The 23646-nt window shown below is 38.1% G+C and overlaps 2 long non-coding RNA genes across 3 annotated transcripts; both read left to right on the forward strand.

Annotated features, from left to right (window-relative positions):
• The first annotated feature begins 3822 nt into the window (after nucleotides 1-3822).
• On the forward strand, nucleotides 3823-8447 carry LOC116420186. Of its 2 annotated transcripts, none has more exons than XR_004230467.1 (3): nucleotides 3823-4291; nucleotides 4717-4773; nucleotides 8413-8447. It is a non-coding gene; the product is annotated as an uncharacterized LOC116420186 (long non-coding RNA). The 2 variants fall into 2 exon arrangements; XR_004230466.1 differs by lacking the exon at nucleotides 8413-8447 and adding an exon at nucleotides 8071-8131 and having other exon boundaries at nucleotides 3825-4291.
• Nucleotides 8448-8457: 10 nt separating this feature from the next.
• LOC116420187 lies at nucleotides 8458-14100 on the forward strand. Its single transcript, XR_004230468.1, has 3 exons — nucleotides 8458-8519; nucleotides 10038-10151; nucleotides 14081-14100. It is a non-coding gene; the product is annotated as an uncharacterized LOC116420187 (long non-coding RNA).
• The last annotated feature ends 9546 nt before the right edge of the window (nucleotides 14101-23646 follow it).

The following is a 23646-nucleotide window of genomic DNA, read 5'->3' on the forward strand; positions in this document are numbered from 1 at the left end:
TTCTTTTCTTTCTCATTTTTTCCCTTTGATCTGATTTTTCTTTTTTCTTTTTCACTTTTTCAATCATGTTTATTTAGAAGAAAATTTAAGACAAAAATCAAAATATAAGCATGTTATATTGACTAGGGATATATTGCCATACCCACAACTGTCTAAACTTTATAATGGTTCTTTAATTAAAATAAAATTATTTTTATTACCCCAATTTGAAACTATGCCTAATTGAGAAAGTTGTTTCTCAGTTGAAATTCTTAAAAATAACCTATTAGTTTCTGGGATTGTTAAAGTAAAATAAAAGGTAAAGGACTGAAATAAATGCATATTCATTTTCTTATCTGTCTTTGGTTTCAATCAAAACCCATGAAAGCTTCAAATATGCAAACATAATAAATGTTTATTGTTTTTAAAAAACAGTATTTTCAGTTCTCTTATCTAGTCCATGCTGAATATTTTAATTCTACGGATTACCCACTTATGAGTTTGGGATCTTTTGGCTGTAAGGAAGGAATGAGGGATAGGAGGAAAGGCAAAAATCTTACAGAAGCAAATAGCATTCTCTTGCCTTCAGTAACTTTGCATAAATGAATTTCTTTCCTTCAGGAATATTTAACCCAGACTAACTTATTAATGCAATAAACAAATGCTCATGTCTGACAAGAAACAGTTTAAGTCATAATGCTTAAGGCAAGAAAAGGAGTAGAGTAAAGAAAGTAAAAATAGATTTGGTTTTAAATTCATTTGGGTTTGCCTACTTTACTATGAGTAGTAAATGGACTTAACTTCTTGGGAGGCTACTTCATGGCTTAGACTTTAAGGAGGAGGGACTTTCTTCCTCAAGTTCTTTGGGGGATAGATCCTTGGCTTCTTAAATTTGTCACTGGCTGGACTCCAACTCCAACTTTGTGGAAACTTGTTAGTCTGTTCTGCAATCTTTTGCACCTTGGAGGCCTTTCTCCTTTTACTTGTGGTGTTTCAGCACTGAGGCTCTGTCCTGTAGAATCCTTTATCCAGCTTGCTCTGTGAAGTTTTGAGCACTTTCTTTCAGTTCCAGCCAGGCTCTCCTGTAACTGGTCCTTGCTGGAATTGTGTTTCTCTTGTTCTTGATTCCTTGTATCCAGTCCCCAACATTGACCCATATGCCGGCTCCTCCTCTGTGGCAGTAGTCTCTTTCTTATCTCCCTCCTGTCCTTTTACACATTCATGGGTAAATTACATTATATAAAGTATCTGCAGAATGATTCACTATTAAAAAAAATAACAAAATATTATTGACGGTTTGCTATCCCCACCCCCAACTTGTCATTTCTCTGCCAGTTTTAGCGGCATTGATTTTGGTGGAAGAAAAGTTTTTTAATTTTGTGTAACCAAAACTATTCATTTTGTCTCCTTTGAACCTGTCTGCCTTTTGCTTGGTTGTGACTTCTTCCCCTATTTATACAAATAACAGTTAATTTCTTCCATGCACCTCGCTTTATGAAGGTAGTCTTTAAGTTCATGAACTATATCCAATTGCAGTCTGACAGAGATTAGGTTTTTAATACTTTAATAGTGGAAAGTTTGGACTAGCAGAAGCCAGCTAGCCAAATGGGGGGACTCTTGTCTCAAAGCATTCAGCTTCGAGCAATTAATTCCAGAGACTTTTACAGGGCTCCAGGTATCAGGAAAACAAAGGCAAGGGGGACGGGGCAGAACACTGGGTGAGTGGAGAGCCATAATTTCAGGAAAGGATCATAATTCAGTTCTGACAGGATAGGGGTCAGGAGATGTCCATTCTAGGGCAAGAGATACCCAAGCATTTGAAATAAGCCATCAAGAGTTTTATGACCCTTTGGAAAGGGAGAGTGGCCAGAGCTTCGAGGCCCGAATTTTCTCAGTCCCAATGGGGCAAGGAAGGGGGGTGGGCACAACAATTCCATTCAGAGCATAATAATTCAGGGAAACTGAGGTATTACACTGCAAAGAGTGATTTGTTTTCTATTGTATGTTTCTTTGCTGATATTTTTCCAATTCTTTTCTACAGAGTTATTACTATAGCTCAAATTTCGAGTAAAATATTCCATTGTAATGATGATCACCAATACCTATTATATGTAATGAAGAAAATTCTTTTGAGCCTTATGGTTTCTGGAAAATTATTTAATAGCAAGGTCAGCAAATTACCATTAAAGTAGGTCAATTAATCCCTAAGTGATAGGTGACAGTTTGGCAGGTATATAGAGCTTTCTATATACAATTGCACAGAGGAAAGTATCTCACTAGCAGCACTCCCAGTAAGGAAAGAAATTCAATAGAGAGGTTTGGGGAGTACTGACAGTGAAAAGTCCAGGGTGAAGGCCACACTCTGAAATAAGAACTGGCACTTAAACCCTTTCCTGGCTCACAAAAAGTTCTGTGTCATTTGGGAAACAATCAAAAGGTTTGATTGGAACATTTAGCTAAAATTCAGAGGTTGTAAAAACTAAAGTTACATGCTGGTCAGTTGTACTTTAACCTTTTAAACTGTGTGTGTGTTTTGTGAGTGTGTGTGTGTGTGTGTGTGTGTGTGTGTGTGTTCTTATTGGAAATGTCATTGTAAGTTAGAAGCACCTTCTCATTTTTGTAATAGATTATATTTTATCTGAATTTTAAGGATTATTTTGTTTTCTTCATAAAATAAAAGGGAAAATTAAGGGAACAGGAGATGGAAGCCCAACTCTTTCTAAGAACTCCCCAAACTACAATACCTTGAAGAAAGGAAAAATAAAATCCTACCACTTGGGTCTACTACTGAATGATGAGACTCTGTAAAAACAAAGTGCTATGGCATGGATTCTCTCTGAGATTGTAGAACCTGATTTAGCTTTTTTCAAGCAACTTGAATGCTATGAACTGAACAACTAAAAGGAAAAAAAAGGTGGTTAAAAACCTATTATTGCTAAATTGATATCTTGCTGTGTTATATGCTCTCCTGCCTAAGAGACTTTAGTTTTGGGAGCAAAGTGGGTCTTCACAGGTGAATTGCCCAAGGCTCCAACCCTGCTTGGCTCCCTGCTGTGAGCTCTCTTTATTCCTCCCCCTCCCCCTCCTTCTCCTCCTCCTCCTCCCCCTCCTGCTCCTCCCACCACCCCCACCACTACTACTATTGCTGCTTTTGGCACTTACTTCTCTCCCACCCCAGCGAGGCAGACGTGCTTCAGATAAATTTGGGTGGGAAATAGGGATTTTGAGGCACAGAATGACAATTTTCTCACATCTCTGCAAAGGTTCGAGGACAGGAAATTGAACACAGAGTGTAAAAGGTTATCAGCCTGCTGCTTGAGAATGAGCCTAGGCTAGTCAGGTTGACTTCCTTTGCCTCACGTGTAAAAGGAGGGGGAGAAGGAAATGAACAATGACTGCAGGAGGTTCTACAGGAAACCCCCACGTGGGTTCACAATGTCCCTGCGCCAAGTGACTCGTTAGAATAGGCACCTAATCCCGGTTGTGGGGATCTTTAAATAGCCTCCGGTCCCTAGGAGCAGGACCGTATCACTTCTTGGCCATGAGAACGCTAGGAGATGGTTGGGCAAGCTCTAGAAAAAGAGAATCTGGCAGCTGGGAAGAAGGTGGAACGAGGAAGGGAGGGGGAAAGTCCTGCCTGGGCCAGCCGTGTTTGCGACCAAAAAGGGATGATTGGAAATAAAGGCAGCCCTTATGTGAATATTTGGAGCAAAGGGTCAGGGGTGATTTCCAACATCAAGGTTCTTTGATTACTCTGGTGTTTGATTTTCCCAAACGGAATCAGGGATAGTTTTCAACATTCACCTTCGCAAGTCCCCAATTTTTCTCCCTGCGTCCCCCCTCTCTCCTTCCTGGACACAAGTAACCGGATATGGGTTAAACGCGCGCCACTCCACACTCATCAATGATGATTTTGACTAAAGTTTGGAAATGACGCAGAAACATCATAATGGCAAAAGGAAAAAACGGAGAAAGGATGAAAAGGGGAAAAGGGGGAAATGGGGAGAGAGGGTGAGGGGCAGGAAGAGGAGAGGAGAAAATGAGAGACGTGGGGGAGGAAACAGTGAGGGACTCAGAGTGAGGAGTGGGGGCGGGGAGAGCCAAGAGGAAGCTCTGCCCAGTTTCTATGGAAACGCCCCATCCCAGAGTCTGGATGTGGTCTCTAGAATCTGCCTCCCCATTGATTTCCGGTTTCGGTGATTGGCTTACTCGTCGTCCAATCATCTTCGCTCGTTTCCGTTGTTCGCTGGGTGCTTCCGGTCTTGTAAGAAGTAAGAAGTGAGATGGCGCCTCCTGAGCTCCAGCTCCTGAGGTAAATGTTTCTCCTTTGAAAGACATGTCCTTTCCTTTTATTTTTCCCTTGTTGCCATTTCCTTTAGTTAATCAGTAAACATAAGTCCTTTGTGTGCGTTTCTGAAGCAGTTTCCTTCATTTTCGGCGCGTTATGTGAGGCCGCCTTTCCCCGCTTGGATTCGGCCTCATTTGGCTTTGACCTTTGCCCCAACCACTGAGAGTTATTGCCATGAGTGTCTTTCCCGGGAGGGAAAGTGTCCTTTGGTGTGTTTCTCCCGGACGGTGCTTGTGGCGTTTTCCCGGGTTTTATATCATTGGAATTCCTTGTTCTTGAGCCGTGTAACTGACGGTACTTGTGAATGTCCTATCGTTGTGGGCGTGTTTCCTTTGGTGACGTCATTGGCGATGGGAAGGGTTCATTTGGCTCTTTCCTCTTCTCGCTAGATAAACTCTGCGGGAGGTCCGTGATCTCTTTCCATGGAGAACCCCCACGGCGTTAAGGTAAGTGCGGTTTCCTCGGGGGTCAATGAGTTGTAAGCGGGAACAAATTCTCGTCGTTTCTGCTCCTGTGCTGAAATATTTTATGCATGTAAATGAACGACCCAGGCAAGGAACCGGGGATTTTAATCAGTGGTTGCGTGTTTCTGGCTCTTAATTCTTTGGCCCCAGCGAAAAAAGGCCTTTTGTGACAGGAAACCCACTGAGACTCACGCCTGGTTACTATTATTATATTATTATTATTATTCAGTTATTATTATATTAAGGCAACATACCATGTGGAATAAAAATCCATGTTTCCTGATAAACGCTGGTCCTGTGTATATAAAAATGTTTATTGACATAAATTTACTTTTAAATATATAATTGATAAGTGCCAATATATCCTTTCCTAATTATACCCTGCTTGAGGGTAACTGGGGAAACAAAAGAGGGGGAAAGAATGAAAAAGGCTCACAGCAGGGAACAAAGGAACAATTTACAAGGAAGTGAAGAAAAGATGGGCACTTACTAATATAATTTCTTCTACTAATATATGTGTGTGTGTATATACACTTTTTTTTTTCTTTTTTTTTTTCTTTTTTATTATAGTAACTTTTTATTGACAATCCATGCCAGGGTAATTTTTTTTTTACAACATTATCCCTTGCACTGACTTCTGTTCCGATTTTTCCCTCCCACCCTCCACCCCCTCCCCTAGATGACAAGCAGTCCTATATATGTTGAATATGTCCTAGTATATCCTAGATACAATGTATGTGTGCAGATCCAAACAGTTCTCTTGTTGCACAGGGAGAATTGGATTCAGAAGGTACAAATAACCCAGGAAGAAAAACAAAAATGCAAACAGTTTATATTCATTTCCCAGTGTTTGTTTCTTTGGGTGTAGCTGCTTCTGTCCATCATTGATCAATTGAAACTGAATTAGGTCTCTTTGTCAAAGAAATCCACTTCCATCAGATTACATCTTCATACACTATCGTTGTTGATGTATATAATGATCTCTGGTTCTGCTCATTTCACTTAGCATCAGTTCATGTAATTCTCTCCAAGCCTCTCTGTATTCCTCCTGCTGGTCATTTCTTACAGAACAATAATATTCCATAACATTCGTATACCACAATTTACCCAACCATTCTCCAATTGATGGGCATCCACTCAGTTTCTAGCTTCTAGCCACTACAAACAGGGCTGCCACAAACATTTTGGCACATACTGGTCCCTTTCCCTTCTTTAGTATCTCCTTGGGGTATAAGCCCAGTAGAAACACTGCTAGATCAAAGGGTATGCACAGTTTGATAACTTTTTGGGCATTATACACATTCTTAAACCGGTAATTTTTTGTATATATTTTTAATCCTCCATGACAATGTTCTCTTTGGTTTTATTTTGTTTCATATTTCTTTTTGCTTTTTCTCTTTTATTAGTCTGCTTTTTAAATTAAAATGATTTTTTAAAAAATGAAGTGTATAAGGCATTCATTATTAATTGAATGAAAAAATGGCGACTCGGGAGTATGATGTTGTCCTTCACAATCATAAGGAAGAAATTGTAAACAATGGAAGTCTAAATATGACAGAAAATACAGTCAAAATAAAACTTTAATTTTTTTTTTCAAATAAGACTTAGGTTGCAGCAGAAATGCTTATTTTCAGTACTATAATAATTCAGCCATTCGAGAATGGCTACTACATTAGCCAAATTAGTAAGCTGAAGATAAATATATGCATGGACAAAGAAGAAACTTTTTTATATGAGAGGATTGGATACAGGGTAATATTAAAAATTATCAGTTAATAACTTATTTATAAGGAAACAAAGAACAATATGAAAGAGAGAAAAAAGGTCAGGGAGTGAGGGAGGGGGAGACAGAGCTGCAAACTCCTTTGATCCAGCAAATATGAGATAAGAAGTTTAGGGTCCTTGCACTTACTCTGTTAATAGATTTGCTTCCCCTGCACCAAATTCTACTTGAAATAGGGAAAAGACTGGGAAATGGATGAAAAAAGAGCAAAAAATGGAAACAGCTCAGGCACTCAGCAAAAACATGTTTCCTGAGAATAGATTCTATAATGTGACCAAAGTGCAAACTTACTTTCTACCTCCACCTGCCTTTCAAACATCCAGAACTGCATGTGAAGGAGACATCTTAAGCCTGGTATGTGTAAGATTATTTTTCTTATCTTCCTTATTTCTGACAAGGATATCCACCATCTTTCTAGTCCCTCAGGCTTACAGCCTAGGAGTCATTCTGAACTTCTCAGTGTCTCTTACCCTCCATATCCAAGTTGTTGTCCCAGTGTATTGATTTTACCGTCTTAACCCCTCTCAAATACTCCCTTTCTCCCCGCCTCGTACAGGCCCTGGTTATAATTTCACATCTAGACTATGGCAATACCCTGACTTAAGTTTTTCCCAGTCCACTCTAGTAACCTTTCAATCACTACAGTGATTTTCCTAAAACACCATTTCAATGATGTCATTCTCTGTTCCTTAGCTCCCCCACGCCCATCCCATATCAATAAACCCCAGTGGCAAGACCAGGTATAAAATGCTTGGAACTGGGTTTCAAAACCCATCATAACCTACCACTCTTCTGCCTTTCCATATGCTTCTTACCTTGCCCTATATAATACAGTAACACTGGCCTCCTGGCCATTCTCTGAACAAGACCCCTTTCTCTGGCCATTCTCTGATTTTTCCCCATCCCTGCAATGCCCTCCTTACTCATCTCTAGCCACTGATTCTGTTCCTTTAAGTCTGAACTGAAATGCAGCCTTCTCAGGAACCTTACCTTGCCCCTCCTAATTCCATTGTCAACTTTTCCCATTTATCCGCTATATAGCTTCTTTTGATCTGTTTGCTAGTTATCTTGCTATAAGCTGGTCAGCTTCTTGAGTACAGGGACCAACTTTTTGCATCTCCTGTGCTTATCTCAAATCTGTTGGAAATTCTGATCTGTAATTTACTGAAGTAAACTCTGTCATGACCAGTCTGACACAACTGAAAAATGAATGGACAAGAACACCTTTGGATAACTAAGTGACTTAGTACAGAATGGCCTGGATTCAGAAAGTCTTATCTTCCTGAGTTCAAATCTGACCCCAGAAATTTACTCATGGCATAATCCTGGGGGAGTCACTTCATCCTGTTTGTCTTAGTGTCCTCCCATGTAGAATGAGTGGGAGAAGTAATGGCAAAGCACTCCAATATCTCACATGAAGGTCACAAAGAGTTGTATACACCTAAAAAACAAAAACCGTGAATTCACTGACACTTGTATTTGGTTTTTCTTTTTAGGGTAGTGGGCAATCTGAAGAACTGAAGCCATCATGCCTTGAGAGGTTAGTTAGTGTTTCTGACCAAAGTACATGGATTTATTTTAAAAATACAAATACACCAAGGATGTTGTCCATCTAACTGCTGTCTTTATATCTCTGTCTTCTGCTCTTTCTCCTTCTATATCTTTGTGAAAGATACAAGGTATGAAGTGAGGCAAGTTAATACTGAGTTGTGTATGGAATTATGAACATTGTTTGAAACTATTTTCATATCAACTTTACTAACACTCACCAAGGAAGCTGGTTTTCTGAAAATTTTCACTTGTTTTAAGTATAAACATAGATTTTAAATTTTCTTTAGGAACGAACATATGGACTGTGATGATGGACAGATGGTGCATGAATCTATCAATGCATTTCATTCAGAAGAAAATTCAGATGTTCTTGTGACAAAAAGCTTCTCAGAAGGTATATTGTATCATAATGCTTTACATATTTGAAAGTTAACACTCCTAGTTATGGGTAGAAAATTTGGTTTTCTTTGTATAAAACTACTTTTCATTGTCATAAAATTTTAGTCATAGAAGAACTAGATTCATAGCCATAAGGGACTTTAGAATGTATCTAAATCCCTGATAGTACAGATTAGGAAACAGGCACTAAAAATAACATGGCTTACTCAAAATCATTTGTCATTATTTGTCATTAATAGCCTCTTTGTTTTATAGGCCCTTAATTTAAACTACCTTGCAAATTAGTAATTTTTGAAATGGCTTTGATATAGGGAGGTTGTTTTAAAGATTATTTTTGTTTTATTTTAAGTTAAAAGCTGCTGGCTTTTATCCTGGGGAACTTTTGACCTTTTTTTGCCACTTCTTGGTTTGTCTCTTGACCTTGGTATATGCTTCCAATATTCATTTTCTACCCTCTGTTTATTTAGACACTGACCTTGGGGTGCGTCATTTGTATAGGTGAGCTTTTAGTTTACCTCAGGAGGGAGGGGTGCCTCACTTCCTGCTCATCTCTTTTCCTCAAGCTTTGGCCTTATTTTCCTGTAGTAGTAGACCTATACACCTAAATGCTTATACCAAAGTGTCCAGGGGCACTTGATCTGCCAAATCAAATAGTTATCCTTCTACCCTCCACCTCAATCCTAATTCTATTTTTATCTCTATGCTGCACTTCATACTCATGTTATAGTATCTCCTCTTTTCTTGTACTTATTTTCCTGCCTCTGTCTATTTCTTGGTCTCTCTCTCTCTCTTTTTTTTTTTTTTGCTTGCTTATTATTCATTTTGCACATCTACTTCTTGGCCTTGGGGCCTTTCATTTCTCTTGGTGATTATTGTGCACTAAAGGCTTTAATTTTCACCAATATACAGTTGATACCCCTAGCCCTGTATGAAAAGCACACTGTAACTGTTGCATTTTTTCAGGCCCACATCAGCTGTCCTATTTTACACATGAGGAAACTGAGGCAGAGAAAAGCTAAATGACTCTCTGATTTCTAGATACAGGCACCTTTGTTGCTGTGGCTGATGAGAATGAGAGCTTCTTGAGATCAGGGACTTGATTTTCTATTTTTGTTATCAGTGCTCTGAAGCTCTGCCAGAGGGCAGGTAATACTCTAAAATCTTTGGTCTTGGAGAATAAAGCTTAAGGTTCTAAAAGGTCGTGGGAAATTCTAACTCTTTGGAATGGTTTTTCCCTCTGAGGCTTTAGAATGGGAAGAAGAACAAAGACAGAATATTAATGCTCCACCTTCCTCCTGTGGGTTTTTTCTAAAGAATTTCATTTTGAATATCACAGTTCTGGTTTTGAAAATTTCCAGATTGCAAGTAAGAGGTTGTGATGAAATCCCTTAGCATCTTGGAATCCTTCATTTTATTTTATCCAGTGGTTTTTAAAACTTTTTTTTAATTCTGAAATTCAGGGTGGATTCAGTGTTTTCACATAATTAGCATCATGATTGTTATTAAATTGTAGGTAATGTGGTTGCACCACCAGAACCAAAGCAGAAGGAAGACAAAGATGATTTTCAAGAGCCTGAAGTTGGGCACAAAAGCAAAATGGAGACTAAAACTTCCAAAAGACATGTTGGTAAGTAGTTTAGTTTAAAATTAATTTCAAAGTATATTTTCTAAAATAATATAAAGAATGTTGAAAATCATTGAAAGATATGCACTAATATGAAGAGACTACAATATTGTCATTGGGAAGAACACTGAAAAAGAAATTGAACACTTTCTATAACCATAAAGAATGGAGGAAAAGTATATTCTTCCTGTGATGGAGATAAAAATGGAGTGACAATTCCTGTGCCTGTGATGGAGGTGTAAGGACCCTGGGTGAGAGGTATTTTTCTGCAAGCCAACCAGGAGTGTTCAGGTTAACGTTATTCCCTGGGGTGGGGGTGGGGGGTTGGTGGCCAGAACAAGTGAAGTGGAGATGGTGACATTCAGGTTTGGGGCCTTTGCGGATGGTGCCTCAGGTGACAGGCAGAAAAGAAGAAATACTCAGAAAGAGGGAGCAATCAAGGGCCAAAAGTTTTGAAGAATCAAGGAAGGATAAAAAACTACTGGACTTAAGAAGCTGTGTAACTGAAGCTAAAACAAACTGTCAATTAATAAACATTTATTCAGCCCCTCTTATTTACCAGGTGTTATGCTAAGCACTATGGATACAAGGAAAGATAAAACAATATCCTTTTCTCTCAAAAAACATTACAGTCTAAAGGGGGAGTAACTTACAATCTAACTTTATTTGAATAGTTTAATACTTCAATATTCTTCTCGCTTTGCTCCCAAAATTCTTCCTTAAAATATTCCAAGTCAAATAAATAAGTACCAGTTTTATTCTAAAACATTTAAAATGTTCCTAAAACCCTTGTTTGTGGCGTACTACTGCTCTGCTTTAATACCAGCAAATTGGTATTAACTATACAGGCTCTTGTCCAGTCTAGTGTTCAGTCCGGAAATAATCAGCCTGACAAGGGCTCCTTAGTTGACCTTTCTATTCAAATGTTTCATACAGCACCGTAAGCAAATTACTTTGCTATCTTTCTCAGAAGTTACAGCTCATTATTACTATCAAAGTTAGTGAAATTTTGGTCACCATGAATTATTTCGGGATGGTTTGTGATTAGAAAGAGGTTAAATTTTTTTCTTGGGAGCTTGCTTCATTCTGAACTAACGGGAGTCTTGCCACAATGATGATGAAGGGTTTTGGGTTTTATTTGAACCTGTTAGAAAGTAGGTTACAGTTTTTAAAAATCTCTGTTTGCTTTAGTTCCTGCTGTTTGGAATTCACCTTTACTTTCATGTTGATCCCTTTTGTTAATCCCTTTCCTTACTCCCCCTTCTTAATTTGCTGTTCAGTTGTATCTGAAACTCTGTGACCCTGCTGTCTGTGGGGTTTTCTTTTTGTTTCTCTTTCTTTAGTAAATATATTAAAAAATCATGATTAACACCCCAGATTTTTTTAATATAATATATTCTGCCCCTACTCTTTATTTTATCTGTGTATATCCCATTTTTATATGATAGGTATGATGTACACATACACATATGTCTCATTTTGGTTGAAAGCAACAAGCTGTTGACTTTAACTTTCAGTCTCTTCTCTATTTCTGCCTTATGAGTAAATTAATACTTGTGTATTTTCCTCCTTCCTATTCCCCCCACTCTCCTCCTCACTCTATTTGGCCTCTCTCTGCTGCTTGCTGTTTTACTTCTTTCTGCCACCTTGCCCTCCTACTCCTTGTGCCCCCTAAGACTTCTTCTTTCCTTTCTGGTAAAAACAGTGAGGTTCCTGCAGTATCTGACTCCCCCCAGCTTATCAGTTCTTCCTTTTGTTTCTCATTTGAATGAAATAATTGCTTTTTTTTCTCTCTCCCTACACAGTTTTATTTTTTTAGACTTGATCCCTTGTACTCAGTTCAGCCCAAGCCTTTCTTTCTTTCTTTTTTATACCTTTTTATTTAGAAGACATAGACATGGATAATTTTTCAACATTGACCCTTGCAAAACCTTCTGTTCCAACTTCTCCCTCCTTCCTCCCCTCCTCCCCTAGATGGCAGTTAGACCAATACATGTTAAATATGTAAAAGAATATGTTAAATGCAATATATGTATACATATTTATACAGTTATCTTGCTGCAGAAGGAAAATCGGATTTAGAAAAAAGGTAAAAATAACCTGAGAAGGAAAAGAAAAATGCAAGCAGACATTAATAGGAGTGGAAATGCTATGTAGTCTAAGCCTTTCTTTAAAAAAAAAAAAAAGGTTTTGTTTAAAAATTAAATATTAAAAAGAAAAGAAAAAATAAAAAAAATGTCATGTGCCTATCAGGATGTAAGGGAGGGTTCAAAATATGTAATAATAAATTCCATTTTAAGAAAGCCTATATAATAATAGAGGACATTGTATTCATAACTGTCTGTCTGCTTCCTAGTAGGTTTTCTTTTGTTCTCTGTTGTGTACTTTTTACTTTATCCTTTTCTACCCTTCTTCCCTTGCACATTCAGTCAAGCAGGCTGCAGTATATATGTATATATTTATGTTTATATATGTACATGTACAGATATGTGTTTTGGGTATAAAAATTTACAATACAATAAACATTTTTGTGGCATTAAATAAGATTTCTGTTTTTTATATCTTTCAAGATTTTGACCTAGTCTGGGATAAGTGATTACTGCTCCTGCCTTTGTTTTCTAATAAATTCTGCTCCTGTTCATTATTTTTTCATCTCTTTTTTTATCTCCCTGCCTCGCTTTTTACTATCTTCCCTGGCCTTGCTGTTTAACCTGCCGGGAACCCTCCTTTATTCTCCCCTCTCCACTTTTTCCTCTCTTTTTCCATTCACTGATATAAACATTTATTCCCGATATCTTTTTTTTATAGATATAAAAGCTTTATCCCTTTAGATGTAATGTCCATCCTTTCTTAAATTTCTGATTAGTAGTCAGAAACCCAGTCCTCCCCTTGTTTAATTTCTTGCTCTTGCCCCTCATCTGTGAAATGGAGTTATTCTGTTTAACTTGTCCTTCACCATTTTGCTTTTCAGAATCACATCATCTTCTTCTCGCCTTGGCTTTCTAGACAATGACAATGCAGTCACATGGGGTGAATCTCCACAAAAACAATTGTTTGGCCTGACTGGGTCCCTTTAATTCATCCTGATGCTTTGGGATGTTTTCTTGGATCTTATATTCTCTTTCCAACAAAACTTGAAAGCCTGGCAGCTCATGGGAATATTCCTTCTTTGTTCAAGTTATCCTTCATTTGGATTAAAGGTTTGGGGTCCCTCTTCTTTGTTCTTGACATATACTTGGACCGTAGTCTCTTTAGGCGCTGGTGGTTCTCATTATGGAATGTCAGGTTTGGTTTGCCCATCTCATCCTCTCTCCTGGGCTCATTCGTTCTGCTTTTGCAGCCCTGCCACTGAGGCAATTCAGTTCTATGTTATTTTTCTCCAGAGTTCTAACTTTTTAAAATATTGTTAATCACTTTAACTGCTCTTTTCTTTGCAATATTTTCCATTCTAACTATACTTGCTTTCCTTCCCCAGCTGGCTTTCTATTTTTCCTACTAATGGTTCATCTGTTTCTGTTCCTTCATTGTGGTTATTGTTCCCACAGTATCTGTTATTCTTCTTTTAAAGTTTTTGTCATGTTAATGGTGTCTGACTCTTCGTGCCCATATTGGGGCTTTCTTGAGAAGAATTCTGGAGTGGTTTACTGTTTCCTTTTCTAGCCCACTTTAAAGATGAGGAAACGGAGGCAGAAATGAATTGAGGGTAATGTATGATGTCTTGTTTACAAAATGTGTTAGTATGTAAATTTTGGAAACATCCTTTTTTTAAATATGTAACAGTAAAATGATTGAATACATATATCTTTTAAATTCCTAATTCAAATGGACATTGCCAAATAAGATATTGAGATATAAAAATGCAGTTTCCACGTTTGTATGGAATTTTAAATTTTTATTTGTGAACAGACTATGTTTATAATTTATTTGTTTAGGGGAAAGACTTCATGAGATCTTTTTGTAGGCGTTAACAAATGAAATTATGAGGATTCATTTATAGACTCCTGCACAATTTTTATTTGTAAGGTTTAAGTTATAAGTAGATGATGATTTTGTTATCTGAAACTATTTGTCTTTTGTTTGGGAATAAAACAAACTCCTTTAGAGTAAGTCATCTTTTTTTTATTTATATGAATTCTTAATGTTATTTCAAAAGTGAAATTCTCTCTTTAGAATTGAGATGCACTAAGTGCTGAACTTACGTCAGACTTGATTAATAAATTGGTTGATTAAAAACTTGTTTTTTGTATACGTGAGGACAAACTAAAGATACTGTGACCTGTGGAGCTCTCTACCCAAAGTGTCTTGACCCTATCATAGTGAGGTAATTTTCACCTTCCTTGTTAGTAAGAACATGGTTAATTAAAAAAAAAAAAACTCAGTTGTGTTCATGTTTGACAGTATATGTAATATTTTGGTCTCAATAGTTCCTACTTCTGGTGAGAGGAGAACATTTTATATGCCTTTTGGGATCGTGTTTATTGAAATAATAAAAATGTTTTAATAGCTTCTTTTCCTTGCCCTTTAAAGTTTAAAGGGTTGTACACTTAAACTTTTTGATACAATACCTTGGCTCAAATTATGATATATTTTACTAATTTACCGAGGAATGAATAAGTTTTTGAGAAAGGAGTTCATCTGAGCTCTTTCAGACTCTATCACCAAATAGAGTATGTTGAGTGCAACCAAAGTTGCTTTTGATTATATTAATAATGTTTCCTTTTTTTCCTTGGATGCTGTTTATTTTCCATTTCTCAATTACACAATTTTTTTCCTTTGAACATGTTTTGAATTTTCTTTAAAATCAGCTTATCAGTTAACAAAGGGAATTCTTCATAGACATTTTGTTCCTCTGTTCCCCATGATATGTCATTGCTTTGTTGGCAGTTCATTACATTTGCAAAATGCTTCATTTTTTCAGTGTGACTAAAGTTAACACCCCAGTTTTATGTTTAAATATAGCATATGGATTTAAGCATTTTAAATTTTGTGCTTTGTGGATGTTAATATTTTAACAGATTTAAAACATTTAGATTTAAATATTAATTTTTTTTAGAGCTGCTACATATATACGAGTGATGACATAAGCCATGATTCTACTAGACCTCAAGGCCCTGCGGTAAATATCTCCCAAAATAGAAAGCATTCCTCTTTTGGGGATCTCTTAAATAGTTTTACTTATTTATAATTTATTTTTTTATTTCTCGTAAGTTTCATTGTTTGGGTCAAATGTCAAGTTATAGCATATATTCAAAATGAGAGGTACACTAGTTTTAAATGTATAATTACAGGTGTTTTCTCATTGAAGAGAAAGAGGCATTCAACTTGTTATGATTTCATTTTTCATTTGGATTCAGGTCTTCTTGAGGTGCCCATGATTTTACCAGACATTGTTAACCTGGGTTCCTTTTATTAAATTTCAGCACATCTCTGAACTTAGACGTTGAAGAAAGGTATACATTTATTGTACTTGATGTTTAAAATTAAATCTTTTTAAGAAGTTAAAATAAATTTTCGGCCTCAAGGCACCATTGTACCACAAAGGTGTCCATAACACACAAAAAATACAAAGTCTAGTTCATACTGAATTTCCAACATAACTGCCACAATCATATTCTGTGGTGTTGAGTCATTTCAGTTGTCTCTGAAATTTTTAAAAATAAATTTATTTATTTTTAATACACATTGTTTTATGAATCATGTTGGGAGACAAGAATCAGAATAAAAGAGAAAAACCATGGGAGAGGAAAAAAACTGAAAAAAGATATGAGCATAGCATGTGTTGATTTACATTCAATCTCCATAGTTCTTTTTCTGGATGCAGATGGCATTTACTGTCCAAAATCTATTGGGATTACTTTGGATCACTGAGCCACAGAAAAGAACCAAGTCTTTCATAGTTGATCATTGCATATTCATGCTGTTACTGTGTACAATGCATTCCTGGTTCTGGTTGTTTCACTCAGCATCACTTCTTGTAAATCTTTCCAGGTCTTTCTAAAATCAGCTTGATCACCATCTTTTATATCATGCCAATATTCCGTTACCTTCATATACAACTTTGTTCAGCCTTTCCCCAAATGATGAGCATCTACTCAAAATCTGGCCTGAGATTTCTTGAAAAGTACTGGGGTCTCTACTCCTCGTGGGGCCTCTAGTACATCGTGTGCAAGGGCTGCATCATATCAGAGGGACCAGGAAACAGATTCGGGAAGGATGACAGTCTGGTCATCCCAGGTTTTCTGTCTCCCCTTTGGGGATGTACCTAAGTCAAGTGTGTTGGCATTTTTTCACTCTGACCTTCTTGGCTTCCTCTCTTGTCAATAACTAAGTACTTACTTCCTTAATTTCCTCTCAATTTAACCCTTTATACTTGTTCTCTTCTAGTTTACACTTTTAAAAATACCTTTTAAGCTCTTCCAAGATTTTTTCAGGGATCTGAGAACAAATTACTTTTTTTGAGACTCCAAATATAACCACTTTGATACTGTTGTCCTTTTATAAATATACCTCGATCTTCCCTGTTCCTACAATAACTTTTCATTATCTTTAGAAAGTAAATTTTTCCCCCTACTTTTTTATTTTTATTTTTCCTCGCATTTCCTTTCTGCTTTTTGTGACTCAGCTTTTTTTATGTGATAGTTCTGCTCTGGTCTTGTGCCATCCTAAATTTTGGTGCTGCTTGCTGCTGGCTTTCAGGGCTTAGGGTGTGAGATGGGGACAGGAGTGGTGGGGGTCTGCTTTCCCTGATCACCTCCCTGGGGTGTGGAGTTTATTTAGCTCTTAGGCTGCCCCACAGGTGGGGTGGGGTGGGGAAGGGCCTTACTGATGGTTTCTATGGTAACAGAATCTTGTTGGTGGCTGGTTTTGGAGGAGAGTCCAGATGTTAGTTACAACTAACTGTCTAGCTTTCAATGCCCAAATTGATGGCACTGAGGGCAAGGATGGGGCTTTTGGTACTGATGCCCTTTCAAAGAACAAACTTGGCTGCAATGACCTGCCCTGTGGCAGTGGAAACAGGCATTAAGAACATGAATTTATTAAATTTTATTTTAATTAAAGTTTACAGTTCACCTTAAATTTCCTGTCCCTGTACCTTTGCATTGCTCTAAAATCTTTGGTAATTTGCTTCTCAAAATACCTATCTTCCATCAAAGTTTAGCTGAAGTAGGTGTGTCTCACTGGGGTGAGAGGAACACAAGTGTCAAATGTAGTAGTAGTAGTAGTAGTAGTAGTTAGTAGTAACTAGTAGTAGTAGTAGTAGTAGTAACTAGTAGTAGTAATAGGTGATAGTAGTAGTAGTTACTACTAGTAATAGTAGGTAGTAGTAGTAATAATAGTTATTAGTAGTAGTAGGTAGTAGTAGTAGTAGTAGTAGTAGTAGTAGTAGTAGTAGTAGTAGTAAACAGACCTCACTGCGGGGAGCCAAGCAGAGTTCCAAGTTTAGGGCAATTCACCTGTGAGGACCCACCCTCTCCCTAAACAACAATCTCTTAGGCAGGTGAGCAATCACCTTCTTCAAAAGAAGACCTCAGTGTAGGCCCCTCACCCCCAGAACAAGGCACCAGCCAGATCTTGACCCTTTTGCTGATCAACATAGAGACTCCCCCTTGCCACTTGGGTACAGAGAGGCCTTGTTTCCATAGCAACCCAAGAGGAGGGCCCAGCCCAGCAACAAAATATTTGATATTTTATTTATTTTACTGTTGTTGGAATTGAATGCTATTTTCTTAGATTTGAAGGAACTATCCTGCTGACCTATCTGTGGAGTTCTTCTTTTTCATTTAGCAGCTTCTGAATTTTCTCCATCATTTGCCTCAGACCAGTCTTTGAAATCAAACTTTGCACTCAAAACTTAGGTGTTTCTTGGTAGAGGGCAATCTATTTTGCAGTATCTGGATTCTAGTTTCTCCTTCAATATTAGTTCACATTTATTCTGTATTTAAATGTGTGTGTGCTTTTTCTAGTCAAGTTTCATGAAGGCAAAGCCTGTTATATATGTGTCTTTTGTTTTATTAAAAATTAACACAAAGTATTCCCTAAATTCACTAAGTGCTTTTGGTTTTCTTCTACAAGACACATTTTGCCCTTTGTGCCATTTAGCTTCAATAAGATAGTGTATTTGACAATTTTTAATTGAAAACATATTTATTAAACATTTAGTATTTGCAAATATCTTAGAAATTTGGGCCCTAGCATCATTGATCTGGAAAAGAAACATTTACACTAATAATAATAGTATGACAATTATGTTAATGATGATAATGATACCTGATATGTTTATAAGGACTGGATGCTAAGTCACAATAGTCCTGAAAAATAGGTGTTATTATTACAGTTGAGAAACCAAAGCAAATATTCATTAAGTGACTTGCCCAGGGTCAAACAGTCAGTGATGAGGTCACTTTTTGCAAGAACAGGTTCAGAATAAGCATGAGACAAATTCACAACGGCTATTCTCTATCAAAAGGAAGGTTTAACCTAAGAGAAGAGTTTACAAAGTAGAGATCAAACAGGCCCCTGAAGTGGCAAATATGGAATAAAGATGGGAAAGCATATCGCTAGAAAGGAAGGGAATTTGGAAGAATCCATGAAAAGAATATGCCAGGAGGCCTAAGTGTGTCATTGATTGGTATGTTTGATTCACAGAGGAGTTTTGTAATGTTCTTGATTTTAATTTTCTTGGGGTCTCTGGGGGTCTTGGGAGCAGCCTTCATTTCAGTTCAGTAATCACCACAAGAACAGCCAGGTGTTAAAGTCCAAATCCTTCATTGTCTCCTTCAAAGTCCTATCTCCTTCACTTGGGGTTGGCCTAGTTTTCTGGAGGCCTTTCAGAGTCTTGGTTTCAGTGGAGAAAGGAAGGAGGAGAGCCTGCCACCAAGGCGCTGTGAGATGACATGAATGAATCTGAGTCCAAAGGTTTGTGCTTCAGCCTCCAGCCAGCACAGAGGTGGACAATGGAATGAATCTGTCTCAGCTTTTGCTGGCTGTTATATACTCCATTATCATGGGTGTGAGTCTTGTGGAACTCTATTAAGGGCTGAGGACTGAACTAGAGAACTATTAAGTCAATTGCACTGACTTAACACCTTGTAAGAATCCTTGTTTCAGAGTCCTGGCCCATAACACAGTTGAGTAGATTCACCAGAGTTAGTTAGAGTGAGGACGGCGGCACCATTAGAGAGAAGACACTATGAGGAGGGAGAAAGAAGAACCTCCTGGTGGGCTTAGTCAGGAAGAAAACTTGGCAAAGGTCTTTATCATAAGCAGATCTTTGATAGGGGAAATATAACCTTGGGGATATCTCTAGGATAAAGGCAGGAACTCAAGGGGGTGAGGATCAAGGAGGAGAGGAAGTGTTAGGGAGCTTAAAGGTAGGGGGAATCAAGGAACTGGATGGAATAATACACCTGGCAGACCAGGGCCAGGACCTGTCTAAAGATATGATAATCAGCATCTCTAAAGGTTGTTTAAAGATGCACAGGGTTTGAGGGATGGACAAAGGACTTTCATCCTCACAATCATTCTCTAAACAAAATATTCTTAATGGAATTGTTATAACTGATAAGAGCCAGATTGGCTTCTTCCTGAGCTTACAACAACCTGTGAGGTTCGTAAAAACTAGCCAGGTAAAATGTTTGTTCAGGGATGCATAGCTAGTGAGTGAGCCTGAATTTGGACTCAGAATTTACTGGACTAAAGGCAGAGCTTTGTATTCTTTGCCACAAAGGTGCTCACAAATGTCTGCTTCATAATTAACAAACTTACTTTCATTTTCTATTGAGAAATATCACATTATTTTCACGAATTTCCACTTGCCCATTGCAATTTTCAATGCATTGTGTTTTTCAGTGAACCTTTTGTTTTACAGTTTTTTTAGTAAAATTCCCAATTTTGCTTTCTAAAATCTTTTTTCTCATAAATGCATTTTTGCCACCAAGTTATTAACTTTTTTCATGATTTCCTTGCATCACTTTCATTATTTTCCCCAACTTTTCTTCTACCTCTTTACTTCCCTGTTGGGATCTTTTTTCCAAGCATTTTTCAGTGATTCTTTTTGAAGTGTGAGACTAATTCACATTTTTTTTTATGACCTTGAATGTGGAAGTTTTGACTGTGTTGGTATTTTCTGATTTTGTGTTTTGATCTTCTCTGTCACCAGAGTAATTTCTTAAGGTCATGTGCTTTTTTGTTGTTTACTGATTGATTTTTTCAGCCTATCTTGAGTTGTACCTTTGTAATAAAATTGGGCCCTGAATGAAGAGAGCATTGCTCCAAGCTTCAAGTTTTTGTTCTGTTGGTTCTGAGCTGTTCCTGGGCATCTGTAAGTTTTCTGCTTTTCTAAGGTGGTATGATTTAAGGAGAGGTGTAATCACTGGTTTTCTGGCCTGAACTCTTAAAAATCTGAGTGACCGTAAGCTCTCTTTGCTGAATTGTATCTGTGAACGACCCCCTCGGGTACTAGTCTTCTTCGTTCTTGCCTTAGGATGGTAATGTGGATCTCCAAATGGCCAATGCAACAGAGTCCTGGACCCAGTGCCAGCTAAGGATCCACTTTCTGACCAGTTTCTCAGTCCTTAGTGAGAGTCCTGGAAGTGTCAGCTGCTGCTGATTCACTTGCCTTTCAAGGTCATGTGTGGGAGGCCCAGGAGTTGTTACATTAGTTTGGTTTTATCCTTTTCATTTGTTGGTTCTTTCCATTCCACAATTAATTTGGGGCAGTATTTTAAAGTTTTAAAGATGTTTCATTAAGAGATATTGGATAAGTTCCTGCTTTTACTTTTATAATTACATGAATAATTTAAAAGAATATATGTTGAAGTATATTTAGTTATATTAAGTTATATTACATTTTTTGTAATTAATAAATTTTTGTTCCTGATTAACTTTTTTTAAAGTCTTTAAATAGTTGACTAAGAATGATGCTTCAATGTTTTTGTTTGTTTTTTACATTTCAGATGGTGTGCACAAGGTGGAGATTTAATTTTTTGTGATGACTGCCCTAATGCTTTTTGTAAAAAATGCATTCAGGATAATCTAGGGGAAAAGGAGTTGTTAAAAGTGATGGATAAAAACACTAAGTGGAGTTGTTACATTTGTCAGCCGGAGCCTTTATTGGATTTGGTTGCCATATGCGACTGTGTATTTGAGAATTTAGCACACTTAGAACAGCAGTCTAAAAAGAAAAAGTTAGTAAGTGAAAAGAGTGATAACACATGTGACCATTCAGAGGAATTAAAACATGGAAGTTGCGCTGAAGAGACACATCAGGTGTATAATCCTTCCTCTGATACGGCATTACACCCATTTCCCACATTATTGATTCCAGAAGCCTTGATTGAGAAGGCAAAAGCATTGGCTGAGAATGTGAGAGAAACGAGCGCTACTTTTCTGAAACATTTCCAACAAATATCCCATTATTCAGAAGTTAGCCCAAGTGAGAGTTACTGTCAGTATGAAATTTTGAAATATATGATAATGGAGGTATGTGATGCTCTGGAGGCCTTGGTAGATTTCCTGAATGATGAAATAATTCAATTGGTTATTAGACAGTTGGAGGAAAATAATAAAGAAAGAGAAAATGAGAATGTTTAAAAAATACTAAAACTCTTGATATTTCTTTGTTAGGATGGAATAAGAGATGTTTCCTTGTTCATAGCTACAATGTGAGGGCACCCACTCCGTCCAACCAGATTTGTTATGTTTGGGTACGTGACCCTCTGTTTGCTTTCTGTATGCCTCCTCTTGTTAACTGCCAGTCTGCCCTGGTGGGGGGAGATGCTCAGTTCTCCTGAGATGTGATCAAATAAAGGCTTCTGTTTTCTACTTTGAAATACCTCTCTTTTTAATGGAGTTGGTGGACTTGTGACCTTCCCATTTTTAGGGGCTGGTCCAGAAGAACTGGGCAGAGCAGGGAAATCTGATAGTCTCAGAAGGTTGTGCATCCCTTTGGGCAGTCTCAGGTAAGGTAGGGGTGGGAAATGTCCCTGGGATTGGATTATGGTAGGGATTCTTCTAGGGCTGAAGCAGCAGCCACATGTGTATGGAAAAACTAAAGGGTCCTGTTGGTCCAGTGACGTTCCTGAGAGAAAGGGACAGGATATTTGGGCTGGGGCAGATGCTGTGACTCCATCATTCCCGTCCCAAAGAACTGAGACCCAAATTCATTTGGGGCTAGAGATGGAGGACTCATCTTCCACAACAGCTTCTGACTGATAAGGGGGGAGATGGATGTGAATTGTGCCCAATTAGCATCCAAAGGTGAGATGCCCCTTGCAGAGGCTGAGGTATGCAGTGATATCCCTCCTGCAAGGCCATGTGAAAAATGATTGAGGCAAGTCTGGAAGACACAAATCTTATTAAATTAAAACCAGGGATATTGGGGTTACAGTACTACCTCCCCCTGCTGCTCAAAACCATATCGTTTGTAATGAGAATGTGCTCAGGTTTCACAGTCCCATTAGACATGGTGAGAGTGACAGAACCCTTGGCAGCAGTGAAACAACAGGTGGTGTTGATGAAGGGGCTCCAGAGCAGAGTCACCAACCCTGCGAGTGAGGTGGTCTCTGGAGGGTGAGTGGTCACCGTGGGAAACATCTTGTGAGAAAACTGGGTGCCCAAAAGTCTCTCCTCCAAACCCCACTGAAATCATTTCTGATGGACCTTCAACAAATAATAGAATAACAGCTAGGTCCCATAAGGGTGAATAGAACATTATCCATACATATGTTTTGGAAACAAAAAGCTTTAAAAATAAAAACAAAAACCAAGAAGTGTAATGCAGTTAGTGATACCAGAGAACTCCGCAGACATTTCCGAGACAGCTAATGAAATGCCAGGTAACCAAACGCACAGATGACTTCTAGAAAAGAAACACCAAGGGGCAATTCCCAAGACACGTCCTGTTTCAATTTACTAATTCAACTGAGAAACAAGCAACGATGTTGCTTGTGCCAATCGGTGATATTGGTGGGAGCACAAATGGGATGGTAAATGGGAAGGGGACAAAAGGGAGTGTGAGATGCCTGTGGGTCAAACAGCAGTGGCAAGGAGGGCAAGTTAAGCCTTGTAGTCTCAAGAACTGAAGAGTCTTGAGGAGGTGGAGGGAGGAAAGATATAAAAAGGGATGAGGGAGGCCTTGTTATGGTAGTGGGAGGAGGGATCTACTTGAGGGTGCAAAAGGGGAAGAAGCAGGTAATGTGAAAAAATGAAGCAAAAAAGGAACTAAGAAACAAACACCTAAAGAGTAAGGGATAACAGGAGGAGGTGGTAAGAATTGAGGATAAAAGAGCTATTGGGAAAAGGGCCATTATGATAGAATGGAAGGCAGCCCAGGACTGGGCCCAGTGGAACACTAGGAATGACCTGCATGGGGGTCCAACTGAGGACATTGAGAAGGAGTGGCCAAGGTGAGGGGGTACTCAGCCGGTGCTGTCTTTTAGCTTTGGTTATGTTTCCAGGGCTTAGCTCAGTACCTGGTACATCACAGGCACTTCATAAA

This window comes from Sarcophilus harrisii, chromosome X, assembly GCF_902635505.1.
Source record: "Sarcophilus harrisii chromosome X, mSarHar1.11, whole genome shotgun sequence".
Lineage (NCBI taxonomy): Eukaryota > Metazoa > Chordata > Mammalia > Dasyuromorphia > Dasyuridae > Sarcophilus > Sarcophilus harrisii.